Source organism: Lepidochelys kempii, chromosome 1 (genome assembly GCF_965140285.1).
Source record: "Lepidochelys kempii isolate rLepKem1 chromosome 1, rLepKem1.hap1, whole genome shotgun sequence".
Classification (NCBI taxonomy): domain Eukaryota; kingdom Metazoa; phylum Chordata; order Testudines; family Cheloniidae; genus Lepidochelys; species Lepidochelys kempii.
In genome coordinates, this window is record NC_136380.1 from 84,063,872 (window position 1) to 84,076,985 (window position 13,114).

The window sequence follows — 13,114 nt, forward strand, 5'->3', positions numbered from 1 at the left end:
TCTTCTCTGTATTGGCAGGCACTAGGTGAAATAATTGGTTTCAAAATTTGCCTCCTTCCTTGTTGTGTATTTTATGCCAAAACATAGATAGGTACACCCCCCCCACACACACACACAAACAACCCTATCTATATTCACACGTGTATGCAGAACCTATTTTGTAAGGGTTATCTATAAGAAATAAAAGTCAGCAGGACATTTTTTTATTTACATGAGCATTCGTATAGGGAAAAGTCTTGTACGACCTCTATCTGGTCTGCCTGCACATCCTCTTTTACCTATACCAAGTGTAGCTTTGTGAATTAGATGATCATGTGTACCTCATGAAAATAAAGTGGATGGGGTCTTACACCCTCACCTATTCTCTTTCTATAGCGAGATCTATCTATACACCAACAAGAAAATTAACCACAGCTTATTAATAAGGCAGGTCTATAGTTAACCTAATATCTTCCTTTGAATGCTCACTAGACTCTCTAGTTCCAGAGTAGAGCAGCCCTGTTAGTCTGTATCCGCAAAAAGAAAAGGAGGACTTGTGGCACCTTAGAGACTAACAAAGCTCACTAGACTCTCGGACCATTGCACTGCCTGTTTAAATAGACTGGTGTTGTTTCCGAGATGTCTGCGCAGGGTGGTGGTGTGGAGATCTTGGGCTAGAGCGAATTAGCTGCAGCCAGCGTTTTTCTCCACTTTCGTGTAAGTTCAGTGACGCGAGTCAAGCGGACGGATCTGTGAATGACCGCCCTGCCCGAGAACAAAAAGCCAGGGAGCTGCAGCTTTGCAAGGCTGGGCTCCATTGAGCCCTCCTGATGAATGAAAGGCGGCTGCACGCCGGGTCCCCACTAGAGGGAGCCCAGAGTCGGTCCGTGTGCCGTGGGAGAGACGCTGGGAGCTGTCTGGGGAGGAACCGCCAGGGCTTTCCCCACAAAAACAAGCGCTCGGCGGGGTTCGCATCGGCCGGAAGGGCGGCCCGCTTGCCCGGTCTTGCCGGGCACGGCGTGCAGCTGTTGCGAGAGGCGGTGCGGGGAAGCGCAGAGCCCACAGGGCGGGGAGGGCGGGCAGAGGAACGCGTGCGCTTGCCCGCCGTTGTGTAACGCTAACCGGGAGCCGCCGCCGCCGCCAGTGAACAAGCCGCACGGCGGGCACCTTGCCAGTCAATCCCAGGCTGAGCAGGTAAGAGCCCCGCCTTTCCACGCACACGGCGGCGCTCAGTGGCTGCCCGCGAAGCCCCACCTCGCCCCGCCTCTGCCGCTGCAAGTTTCCCCGCTCACCTTTTCTCTTTTGCTGCCTTTGCGCTCCCCGGGGGAGGAATTGTTCAGGGGCTGCCCGCAGGAGAGTCCCTGGGGTCTAGCTCACCCGCCCGACGCTCCCCGGGGCTTTACCGTAGGCCTTTTCAGATCAGGTCTTTGAAAGACGTCTCTGGCCTGGAAAATCAGCGTTTCCATGATTTACAGTGGAAGTGAGGCTGGACAGTTCTCCTGCCTGAATTGCCTGCGGGTTACAGCTGGGCCTGGCCTGCAGTGTGTACACTCGGATCAGTTTAGGGTTGGTGCTGCATTTCCCCACTTGGGAACGGGTATAATTGGGCTCAGGGAGCCTGCTTTGGCTGTGAAAGTTAAGGAATTCAGATTTGGCTGTTTCGTTCAGGTCCACATCTACTTCAGATCAACCATTAGGAGGCAAACAGAAAGGACCATGTCAATTGCAGTTCAGTTGGCAAGGTACAAAAAATAAAATAAAATCAGTTCTTGCCAAATACAACCCTCACCCCCAAATTAGAGAGGTTTTAAAAAATACAGATATTAGAGATGGCTAAGGTCTTTTAGGTCTTTTTTTTTTTGAATTGACAAGCTGTGTAGTGTAAGAGTGTTCACAATACTATTATTTTTATAGCAGCCAGCAGTATGGTAGACATGTTAGACTCTAGTCCTGCAAATGTACATTTATTTGACATGTGAATAGTCCTAATGAAATATAGGAAATCAGTGGGGTTAGTCATATTCCCAAAGGTAAGCATATGTGTGTTTTCAGGATCAAGGTCTTACAGAAAAGCTAAAAAGACCATATGTTAGTTTGTTAACACTTACAATGCTGCAGCTGTAGTGCTTCAGTGTAGACACACCTGCAAGCGTGCACCTACAAGGAGGGATTCTCCTATCACCATAGGAAATACTCTTCCTTGAGAGGCAGTAGCTAGGTTGACGGGAAAATTCTTCCCTTGACCTGGTGCTGTTTCCACAGGGACTTATATTGCTGCTTAAGGGTGTGGATTTTATACACCCCTGAGTGAAGTATTTGAGAGTAGCAGCCGTGTTTGTCTGTATCCGTAGAAAGAACAGGAGTACTTGTGGCACCTTAGAGACTAACACATTTATTACAGCTTTCAGAGTAACAGCCGTGTTAGTCTGTATTCGCAAAAAGAAAAGGAGTACTTGTGGCACCTTAGAAACTAACCAATTTATTTATTACAGCATAAGCTTTCGTGAGCTACAGCCCACTTCATCGGATGCATACAGTGGAGTGACATAGTTATACTGACCTAATTTTCTAATGTAAACAAGGCCTTAATCCTGATGAATTTCCAAATTTAGGGCTAGTCTACACTGGTAACGCTAAAGCGCTGCTGTCACGGCAGCGCTTTAACGTGGCTTGTGTGGTCGCGGCAGAGCGCTGTGGGGGGAGCTCTCCCAGCACTTTAAAAAAACCACCTCCACGAGGTACACTGTCTACACTGGGGCTTTACAGCGCTGAAACTTGCTGCGCTCTGGGGAGTGTTTTTTCACGCCCCCCTGAGAGAGAAAGTTGCAGCGCTGTAAATTGCCAGTGTAGATCAGCCCTAAGGAATCAGTCCTACAAAGATTTATGTACAAGTTTAGCCTTATGCATGTGAATGGGTTTACGTGTAAATCTTTACAGGCGCAAACTAGATTATCCAACCTTTATGTTGATGAACGCTTACCCATGCGAGTAATTCTATTGAACTCCATGGGAGTTAGGTGTCTAGGTGCTTTTGAAAATCATAGTAGGCACTAAATACCTTTAAAAATTGGGGCCAAAGATACTACTTAGTGCAAGTAAGTGAGTTCAGTAGGTGTTAGCTAGTGAGGCCCCAATCCTGCATGTCCTGGTTGGTGCACTATATAGGCAGACGTTCATCTTCACAACATGCCTTGGAGGATCAAAGCTATGCTCAGTTTTCCTTGTTGTGACTTTCACAGAGCGACCGGGTTGAGAAAAACAATTGACAAATAGGAAAATGTGACTGTAAAATTCCAACATTTGTCAGCATGACTCAGGCAGATGTAGTACCGAAACTACGTTAGAATTAATTTTATGCAATGAGTTCAAACTATTTTAAAGTGGAAGGTGTCCCATTAAGAAAAATATGCAACTGCTCCAAAATTGCTGGGGCTATTAGGGCAATAAAAGTTTACTGGTAAATTCCATTTTAACTATTGGCATGCTGGCACTTTCCAGATAGTCAGCAAAAGAAATAATCCTGCAGCCTTTGTGAAATGAAATGGCCTAGAGTTAGTATATGCAATTATGTCTCCCCTAGTGGCTTGAACTGATGACTGCACAGTCTGCTACTTTCAACAAGAGTTTGACTTTAATTCAAGCAGAAGCCTGTGTTTTCAGTGCTCTTGCTCTTGGGTTCATTCCCAGCTGAGGACCGCAGTAAATGTATATATGTGGCCATGGTTTAGTTACACTGGCAATTCCAGTCACCTCAGTTAGAGATTTGCCCATGTAAGGACTGACAGTCAGGTCCTGGTAGGATTTCTGCTGCACCTAAGTATCGAAAATGTACCGTACATGCTTTTATTTGATTTCCATTGTTCAGGCTGCAGAGTAGAAATATGCAATGCACTTCCCTTTTTCAAAAATATATCTTTGTGGGTGGTTGTTCATCACAAGGGGATGGCAGATCAGGTTGTTTGGTGCCTCCTCTGGGCATTTTCTGCATCTATGTTAATGTGGCAATGTGAAGGTATGGATTATGGACACCATGTAGTGAATGTGATTGTCTACACATAGCTGTTACTGCCTAGTAATTCCATAGAATCCTAAACCTTTAATTGATTTTGTCTTTCATGTTTGAGCCTTTGAAAAAAGTTAATGTACATTAGGGAGCTATTTATAGTAAAATTGGCTTATATGAGTGGCTAGTCTGAAGTCCTCTTCCCATTGATAAAATATTAAATTGAGATTTTTTCAGAGCAGTCTAGGGTATTTATACTCATATTTTTCATTGAAATGAGTTGGTGATATCTGCCTACATCTATTATACAGCTTTGAAAATCTCAGCCTAATAGCTGATTTGATTTTATGTGTGTCGTTTGTGTCCCTGATTCAAATACCTTTCATCTCAGTTGTATGATTTTCATTACAGGTTGGGAGGAAGAAATTTTGGGAGTCCGGCGAGGTGGGGGAGTAAAAAGGTAATATTTTGGCTTTGTACTTTGTACCTAGTCTCAAGGCATGGACTGTGGCTCCCACTGAAATCAGTGAATAAAGTCCTGAAACAGAGTGGCTACCTGCAACGTGACCTAATGGTTTTAGTAGTGCTTAATACCCTTCAGGATCAGGCCATCATCACTCAGAGCTGTCCAACAGTTTCTGTCGTCTTTGGTGAGATAACAGGAATGATCCTAAATCACTTGAGGATCTGGCCCAATATATCTAGGGACATGTACCAAAAAGAACATTTTCTAGTTGAATATCAAATATATATCTGTTCAAATTTTTTTTTCTCCAGATCCTAAAATTGTTCTAAAGAAAAGGGAGGGGTGAGCGTGTGGAAAGATTCACCACAATTATGTGCATAGGAACTGTTCTAATAAAACAGGAGCACTAGAATTATTTGATTATATTTATATTAATAAGATCACAGAGTTACTAGAACTGTTATACGCTTTTCCTCTTTCTCTTAAATAATACATTTCATGACTCAGTTTTCTTTTCCTATAGAGGTTAACAGCATATTCCTCAAAAGTGGGAAATTGCTGTGAAGTGAATGGATGGAACATCAGCCTTTCATACCACAACTTGGGAAACCTTGCTGTAGCCTTTTTTCCCTTAAATTTTCATTTGCTGCTGCTGGTAGTTGGAGTGTGAGTGAGGGTATAGAAAAGCATTTTAACTGCTGTGTTGTCCTGCCCTGCTTTGAGCAGGGTTAGATGACCTGACTAGGCTCAGCTACACTAGAGTTTTACCTTGAATCAATTGATTGTGAGTGACTTTGAATCAGTTAACACATTTGTGAGTAAAGACTAGTTTTGACAAATGTTTCCCCAAACATTTTTTTTCAGCATGCAAATGCTTCTGGTTTACTCTTAGGCTGAGCCTACTGAGGTCTCTAGCGGGAGACAGTGGAGAAAGGTGGTAGAAATTGTGGAACATTTTAGGGAAAAAGAGACAGCCCAAGAGGCTGGACTGCGAAGGAAGGTCATTGGAATTTTGGCAGTTTGAGGCATGTAGCAGGCAAATTAGTAAGATGCTATCTGGGCTAGGTTAAAACATCGTTCCACTTGTCATTTTCCTGCAAACCAAGAGAAGCATATTAAGCAATTGTTAAATATTCTCATCTTTTTATCAGGGTCCGGGAGCTGTTTTTTCATATGTGAAATATTTTTACCCTTTGTCTAAGTGGCTTGTAAAAACTCCTCGTAGCAGAGTTGGCATAGACAGCATGCAGAAGGGGACCTTTGTTAATGAGGAATGAATTCTAAGTCCTAAGAAACATCAAGAATGCTTCCTCTCCCAACACTGTCTTTATTTTTTGTCATAAATGTGTTGCTCCTATTAAAGTAATTGTAATAATGGTTTTTGTCAATTATTATTAGTATTATCCTACAGTCAGATCCACACAGGTGGACTCTTGTGCTCATATAGGTAGCCCCACTGAAGTCATTGGGACTCCATGTGGGCTGAATGGTCTGTCTGCGCAGATGTGATTGCAAGATCAGGGCTGAATAGACAAAAACCCACTTTAAAAGAGATAGGAACAGTCAACTAATTATACTTACCTTACTTAAAGAGAGAAGCAGGCAAGACACTTGATTATCTAAACAAGGTTATCTGTGTAGGAAGATCCACTCCCACCACTGGCTTAATAGGCCACTGTAAACTTGAAATGTTTAAAAGCTGTTTCAGGTATTGCATCTAGCTTTGGTTCTTTCTGCCATTATTTGTAGTTTAAGAATCACATTTTCCCATTTTTTTAATCAGCGTTGTTGCTTTTGAAGGTCTTATAGAGACAGATGGTGGAAATTGACTGAGATCCTGATTCCAGAAGCTGTTTTGGGTAAGTGGACCCCTCTCTATAGCCTTGTCTAGCCCCAGTGAAGTAAATGGGGCTCTATGGAGGTGCAGGAGTCCAACTGCACAGGTCAGCTTACAGGATTTTGGCCTGACTAACTAAATATAAGGGGAACAATGAATCTTATAGTAAACAAAATGCTGCCAAGTGCATGAAGTAAACAAACTCTGTAACTGGAAGAAAATACCCCTATCCCATTTCTTGGGAGGTAAATGTTTTCAGATAGGAGTAAAAAGAAAAGGAGGACTTGTGGCACCTTAGAGACTAACCAATTTATTAGAGCATAAGCTTTCGTGAGCTACAGCTCACTTCTTCAGATGCATATCGTGGAAACTGCAGCAGGCTTTATATATACACAGAGACCATGAAACAATACCTATTCCCACCCCACTGTCCTGCTGGTAATAGCTTATCTAAAGTGATTTCCAGCACAAATCCAGGTTTTCTCACCCTCCACCCCCCCACACAAATTCACTCTCCTGCTGGTGATAGCCCATCCAAAGTGATAACTCTTTACACAATGTGCATGACAATTAAGCTGGGCTATTTCCTGCATAAATCCTAGACACGTGGCTGGATTTTACTAAAACTAGACAATCGTGGCTGGATTTTACTAAAACTAGACAATCGTGGCTGGATTTTACTAAAACTAGACAATCGTGGCTGGATTTTACTAAAACTAGACAATCGTGGCTGGATTTTACTAAAACTAGACAATGGAAATCACTTTAGATAAGCTATTACCAGCAGGACAGTGGGGTGGGAATAGGTATTGTTTCATATTCTCTGTGTATATATAAAGCCTGCTGCAGTTTCCACGATATGCATCTGAAGAAGTGAGCTGTAGCTCACGAAAGCTTATGCTCTAATAAATTGGTTAGTCTCTAAGGTGCCACAAGTCCTCCTTTTCTTTTTGCGAATACAGACTAACACGGCTGTTACTCTGAAACCTGTCAGATAGGAGTGTGATTTTTATTTTTAAGTTTGTAATGTCCTGTCAATATCATTTCAGATAGTATAAGTAAAACTAATGCAAGTGCTTTTAATGTATTCTCATTTAAATTAGATGTGGCAGTTAGAATATGGCTAAGATATAAGCTGTTATATTTTCAGAAAGAAAATTATTTTTCATTGGGAAATAAAAGTATGGTTCTATAATAGGTTTTTGAGCACCTAACTCAATTTCAATTAGGGCCTGATCCATAGCCTAGTGAAGTCAATAGAAAGGGTGTTGTTGTTATACGTCAGTGGACTTTAGATCAAACTCTTATCTAGTTAGAGAACATATATGTATCTAAAAACCAGTGTGTAAAACATATGTTGTGGGCCATAGACTGCAAAAATAGAGAGCCACGATTTTAGTGCATCTGTGTTCTGATCTTTTATAAAGGCTGAAAAGACATAAGCAGAAAAGACTGAATCATCATTCAGACTAACTTCAAAAACAGGTTGTATAAAACAGCAAAATGTAACATAAAAGTGAAAGTCTTTTCTTCCATTGCCAGCTCACTAAAATAAGAGAATAAAAGAAAAGATCACTTCCTTTGCAGACACTTTATGAATCAAGCAGACTGCAGAGAGCTACAAAAGGATCTCACAAAACTGGGTGACTGGGCAACAAAATGGCAGATGAAATTCAGTGTTGATAAATGCAAAGTAATGCACATTGGAAAAACATAATCCCAGCTACACATATAAAATGATGGGGTCTAAATTAGCTGTTACCATTCAAGAAAGAGATCTTGGAATCATTGGGGATAGTTCTCTGAAAACATCCACTCAAAGTGCAGTGGCAGTCAAAAAAGCAGACACAATGTTAAGAATCATTAAGAAAGGGATAGATAATAAGACAGAAAATATATTGCCTCTATATAAGTCCATGGTATGCCCACATCTTGAAACATTGAATACTGTGTGCAGATGTTGTTGCCCTATCTCGAAAAAGATCTATTGGAATTGGAAGAGGTTCGGAAAAGGGCAACAAAAATGATTAAGGGTATGGAACGGCTGCCATATGAGGAGAGATTAATAAGACTGGGACTTTTCACCTTGGAAAAGAGATGACTAATGGGGGAATATGACTGAGGTCTATAAAATCATGACTGGTGTGGAGAAAGTAAATAAGGGAGTGTTATTTACTCCTCATAACACATGAACTAGAGGTCACCAAATGAAATTAATGGACATCAGGTTTAAAACAAACAAAAGGAAGTATTTTTTTCGCACAACGCACAGTCAACCTTTGGAACTCCTTGCCAGAGGATGTTCTGAAGGTCAAGACTATAACAGGGTTTAAAAAAGCACAAGATAAATTCATGGAGGATAGGTCCATCAATGGCGGCTATTACCCAGGATGGGCAGGGATGGTGTCTCTAGCCTCTGTTTACCAGAAGCCTGGAATGGATGACAAGGAATGGATCACTTGATGATTATCTGTTCTGTTCATTCCCTTTGGGTTACCTGACATTGGCCACTTTCGGAAGACCGGATACTGGGCTAGATGGATCTTTTGTCTGACCCAGTAAAGCTGTTCTTATGTTCTTAATCTGGCATTTGATTTGGTGCTAGATGAAATACAAAGTTTGACTTTCCCCAGCTGTCTTTCCCGTGTCTATCTTTTTGCTTGTCTTATCTTTTAAGAACCTGATTTGTATACATATGTGATCCTAATTTTATTGTTTGCCTTCTCAAACCAGCACTTTCACCTACATCTCCCCCTTCCTCTCATTTGGCAGCCAGTTGGGCTTCTTCCTGCCTTGAATACCACATTCCCTAGTTATTCAAGCTCAGTCATTAGCACCCTGTCCCACTACTGAAATTATGAATGAAAAGCCTTGTTGTTCATTACAAATAACTCTGGCTTCCTCAGTCAGTCAAATTCAAATGGAAGTGACTGCCAGACAAAGCGGCTGTATGATGGACAGTCCTCTCAGCAAGTGATCAAGGCACACAGGAAGTTTTTAAAGACACAATATAGGTAGAGCAGCCTGGGCGTTCCCCTGTGGTCAGGGCTACTTGGGCAGGAGGAGGAAGGATGTTTTTTTCCACCTAACATAAAAAAGAGGAACACAGAGAGATGATAATTTGCAGTCAGTTCTGCCTCAGCAGAATATATAAACCTTTCCATGTAGACACCTACACCTTCCAGTAATTCTCATCCAAGCAGAGAAAAGGGCAGGCACCAGCATTTATTTGGTTTTGAATGCTGCACTGTGCAGAGTGGGTCACGTACTTGGAGCAGCACAACCCCCTGCTGAGAAGTTGCATTGTCCTGGGCCCCCTTTTCACAACAGGGGAAAAGGTAATTGACAGGCTGATTGTTTGGCCAGAACCCCTGCTGTTTTAAAATACTCCAAGGCCCCAGTCACACGTTGTCAATAATAGCTGTCGGAGGTGACGAGTGAAAAAGGGCTGTTCAGGAAACAGTTTGAGCCCTTCAAGTGGACAGGCCTCAGTGACTTCTCCGGCACTCTGGCTGCCACAAGCAGCCCCTTCAAAAATAACCTTGAAGCAATAAATCAAACTTGTTTCCTGGACTATACAAGGAACAGCTGGTTATTTTTCTTCACTTTTTTTTTTAAGTCAAAAATTATTTAAGCACAGGAAATCAAGCATGTCAAAGTTTGGCAAAGCAGTTTAGGTGATTTAGCAGTTAAACACTTCTCCTCTTTTCAGTGTTATACCCTAGCCAACTTTGGGCTTTGACTTTTTATCTTCTCACTTCAATAGCTTGTGCCTTTGCCACAATGTCTACCACAATTTGCCTCCTGTCTTCCACACAGCTAGGGAAGCGATCCAAGTAGTTTGCAAGGGGAACTGTAGAAAAGTCTTCATATGTTGGAGTCCTCACAGATTAATTGAGCTTGGCTGGACTGTTCTTTTAGGAACCCAAATCATGTATGTGGCATAGGCATGTCTGAAGGTGTACAGGCCTACAATGTACTTAATACTATATATATACACGCTGTACTTAATATTTTAATATATGTACAGTGCCACTGATGTGTAGGGGGCTATTCAGACAGTTAAAAAATTACAGGTCCCCATTGAGAGGACCTTATAGTCTTAGGCCCTGATCCTGCAATTGGATCCACAAAGGCAAACATTTACGTCTGCATAGAGCGCCAGTACGGGCCCACCCACATTGATTTCAGTCTCAGAGCTTTAATTCTCTGCCACAGCACGAGACATTTACTATATACTAACTTGCTAAAATCTAAATCTATTACAATTTGAGAGTTCTTAATATTACCACAGAGTAGTGCCCAACTCAGGTCTGCTAATACATTTAGCTCCTCAGAATTGGTGATATACTCAGGAAACAAAAGGCTGAGTTCAAATGTGCTTTTGAAACCCTCTGCAATGTCCATGTGCTGTGCTTAAAGCTTTACAGCAAAGATGGAAATGTGACCATTTAAAAAAAAAAGTTGATGGTAAAAGCAGAGATTAGGTTGTGCAGAACAACAAACTTCTCTGGAGTTCTGGGCTCAGTAAAAGCAGAATTAAGAAGAGGAGAAAATAGCTTGTTGGTCTCAGGTTAGCATTAAATGGCTAATTAAAATCCCAGATTTTGAATACCTTCGCATTCACATAGCACTGGATTTTTGTTCTTGTTTTTTCACATTAGTCATCTGTTTACAAAATGTAAAGAACAACACAATTTGGTTAGGTACAAAAAGAGACAGTTGTCCTGGAAAGAGAGCTGGGGAAAGCAGATTTATCTCTGTGTGCTATATAAGCAGCACGGTTTACACCACGACAGTGCTGTGTTTGTTTTGGCAGCTCTGCGTGGGTGTATCAGGCTGAGCATGTGATTTCTGTATCAGTGATATCTTTGAAACATGGTCATTGTTCACCCTCTACTTATGGTATTGGTGCCTATATATCTCTGCTAATGACATTTTGTCTACCATTTGCCTGTTCTGAATGGCCATTACACAGTGGATTTTTAAGAATTTATTTAAAAAGCATATTGGATTTGTTTAGTTGAGAATAGTTTGTAGGCTTTAAAGCTGGAACTTGCAATGTTTTCCTGTGGCTCCCCGAAAGTAACTCATTGAATCTAAGAGGAACTAAGGGTGCTCAGTCTCTCGTAGGAGATGCTGTTGCAGTATCAGGCCTTTATCTTGTAAGTTCTTTGAGATGGAGACCTTGTCTTCTTACTGTCTGTAAAGCTCTTGGCACATCTTCAGTGGTGTAATTATTCTTTATTCTTTCTTTTTTCCTCCCACACCTAGAGGTGCATTGGGTGCCCACCAGTTTTCACCATTTATTTTGGTCTTCTGCTGCTCTGTTCAGGCTTGAGTGTCAAGTTGATAGATTTGCCGCCTTTCTCCGTTCTGTGGATTGTTTCTCTAGGTTACCCTCTTTTTCTCTTTCCAGGTGGTGTCCATATTATCATTTGCTGTGGAAGTCATGTATGTGGTATCCTTAAAGTGTGTCTAATATGTCCATATTAGGCAGGTCCAGGGCTGGGATGGAGTTGGGGGAGGGTTGCCTCTCCCCTGGCCGTGGCAGGTCCAGGGTTGCGGGAAAGGCATCTCTTCCTGCCGCAGCCCTGAGTGCCTGCGTGGAGCTTATTAGGGTGCTGTGCGGCTGTGTGGCTGTGCAGCTTAGAGGGAACTAGGGCGCCTGCCATGCTATTTTTCCAAATCTTTTCAAGTTTATGAAAGTTGTTTGCTGCTTTTAATAGTCATTGCTTGATATCTAGCATGGTGTCACCATCATTGCACATCTCATTCCATAGATAGGTAAAATGGTTCACTTCTTCTTTCATCCACTCTAATAGTTACTTTGGGGATGTTTGCAAAAAGAAAAGGAGTACTTGTGGCACCTTAGCGACTAACCAATTTATTTGAGCAAAAGCTTTCGTGGGCTACAGCTCACTTCATCGGCTGCATCAGTATGCATCCGATGAAGTGAGCTGTAGCTCACAAAAGCTTATGCTCAGATAAATTGGTTAGTCGCTAAGGTGCCATAAGTACTCCTTTTCTTTTTGCAAATACAGACTAACACAGCTGTTACTCTGAAATTTGGGGATGTTGTTAGCCATATATTTTGTCTTACCCTTGTGGATGAACAAACCAACTCGTTTTGCTGTATCTACCAAAAGCTGGGTCTTTTCTTTCTTTAAGCAATGTGTTGAACTAAGCAGAAAAATATCAGCAAAAACAAGGTCACCCAATTGTGCTTTTCTCCATAAAATCCCTTTTTTCCCTTCTGTGGTTACTTTCCTCATGATGTAGTCAATGGCCATTTGCAAATAACAGAGGGGATATAATACACTGTCGCCTTATTCCAGTTGTCATTGCCAACCATTGGCCAATGTGTCGTCATCTCTGAGTGCACATTCAGAATTCCCATATACATCCTTGATTATTTTAATGATTTTTGCTGGTATTCCATAGCGTGTCATGATTTTCCAAAAATTGTCTCAGTTTATGCTGTCAAAAGCTTTCTGGAAATCTATAAAATGTATCAGAAGAAGTGCTTGCCACTTCACACTTGGTTCTGTGATATCTCTGAGAACCATGACATGGTCTGCACACGATCTCATTGATCTAAAACCTGCTAGTTTCTCTCAAGTTGAAGGTCTGTTTGTTTCTTGATATGTTCCAAGATGATGATGCACATGATTATCTCAGGCACTGACAATAATGTGATTCCCCTCCAGTTATTAGAGTTGATAAGGCAGCTTTGGCAATATTGCCATAAGGCCTCTCTTCCACTGGATTGAGTTCTTTTCTTTCTTCCATATTCTGGAGAGCTGTTTTGTCACTTGCTTTAAGCATC

The 13,114-nt window shown here is 41.8% G+C and overlaps 1 long non-coding RNA gene across 4 annotated transcripts in view; it reads left to right on the forward strand.

Annotated features, from left to right (window-relative positions):
* LOC140912673 (uncharacterized) overlaps positions 1-13,114 on the forward strand; it is a 70,761-nt gene that overhangs the window by 1,590 nt on the left and 56,057 nt on the right. For 2 of the 4 annotated variants that reach the window (XR_012159346.1, XR_012159348.1), the window contains exons 1-3: positions 820-1,173; positions 4,394-4,442; positions 6,232-6,307. This is a non-coding gene — a long non-coding RNA (uncharacterized LOC140912673). Of the gene's footprint in view, positions 1-819; positions 1,174-4,393; positions 4,443-6,231; positions 6,308-13,114 lie in introns of those variants that run through there. The other 2 variants (XR_012159347.1, XR_012159349.2) reach the window with 2 other exon arrangements.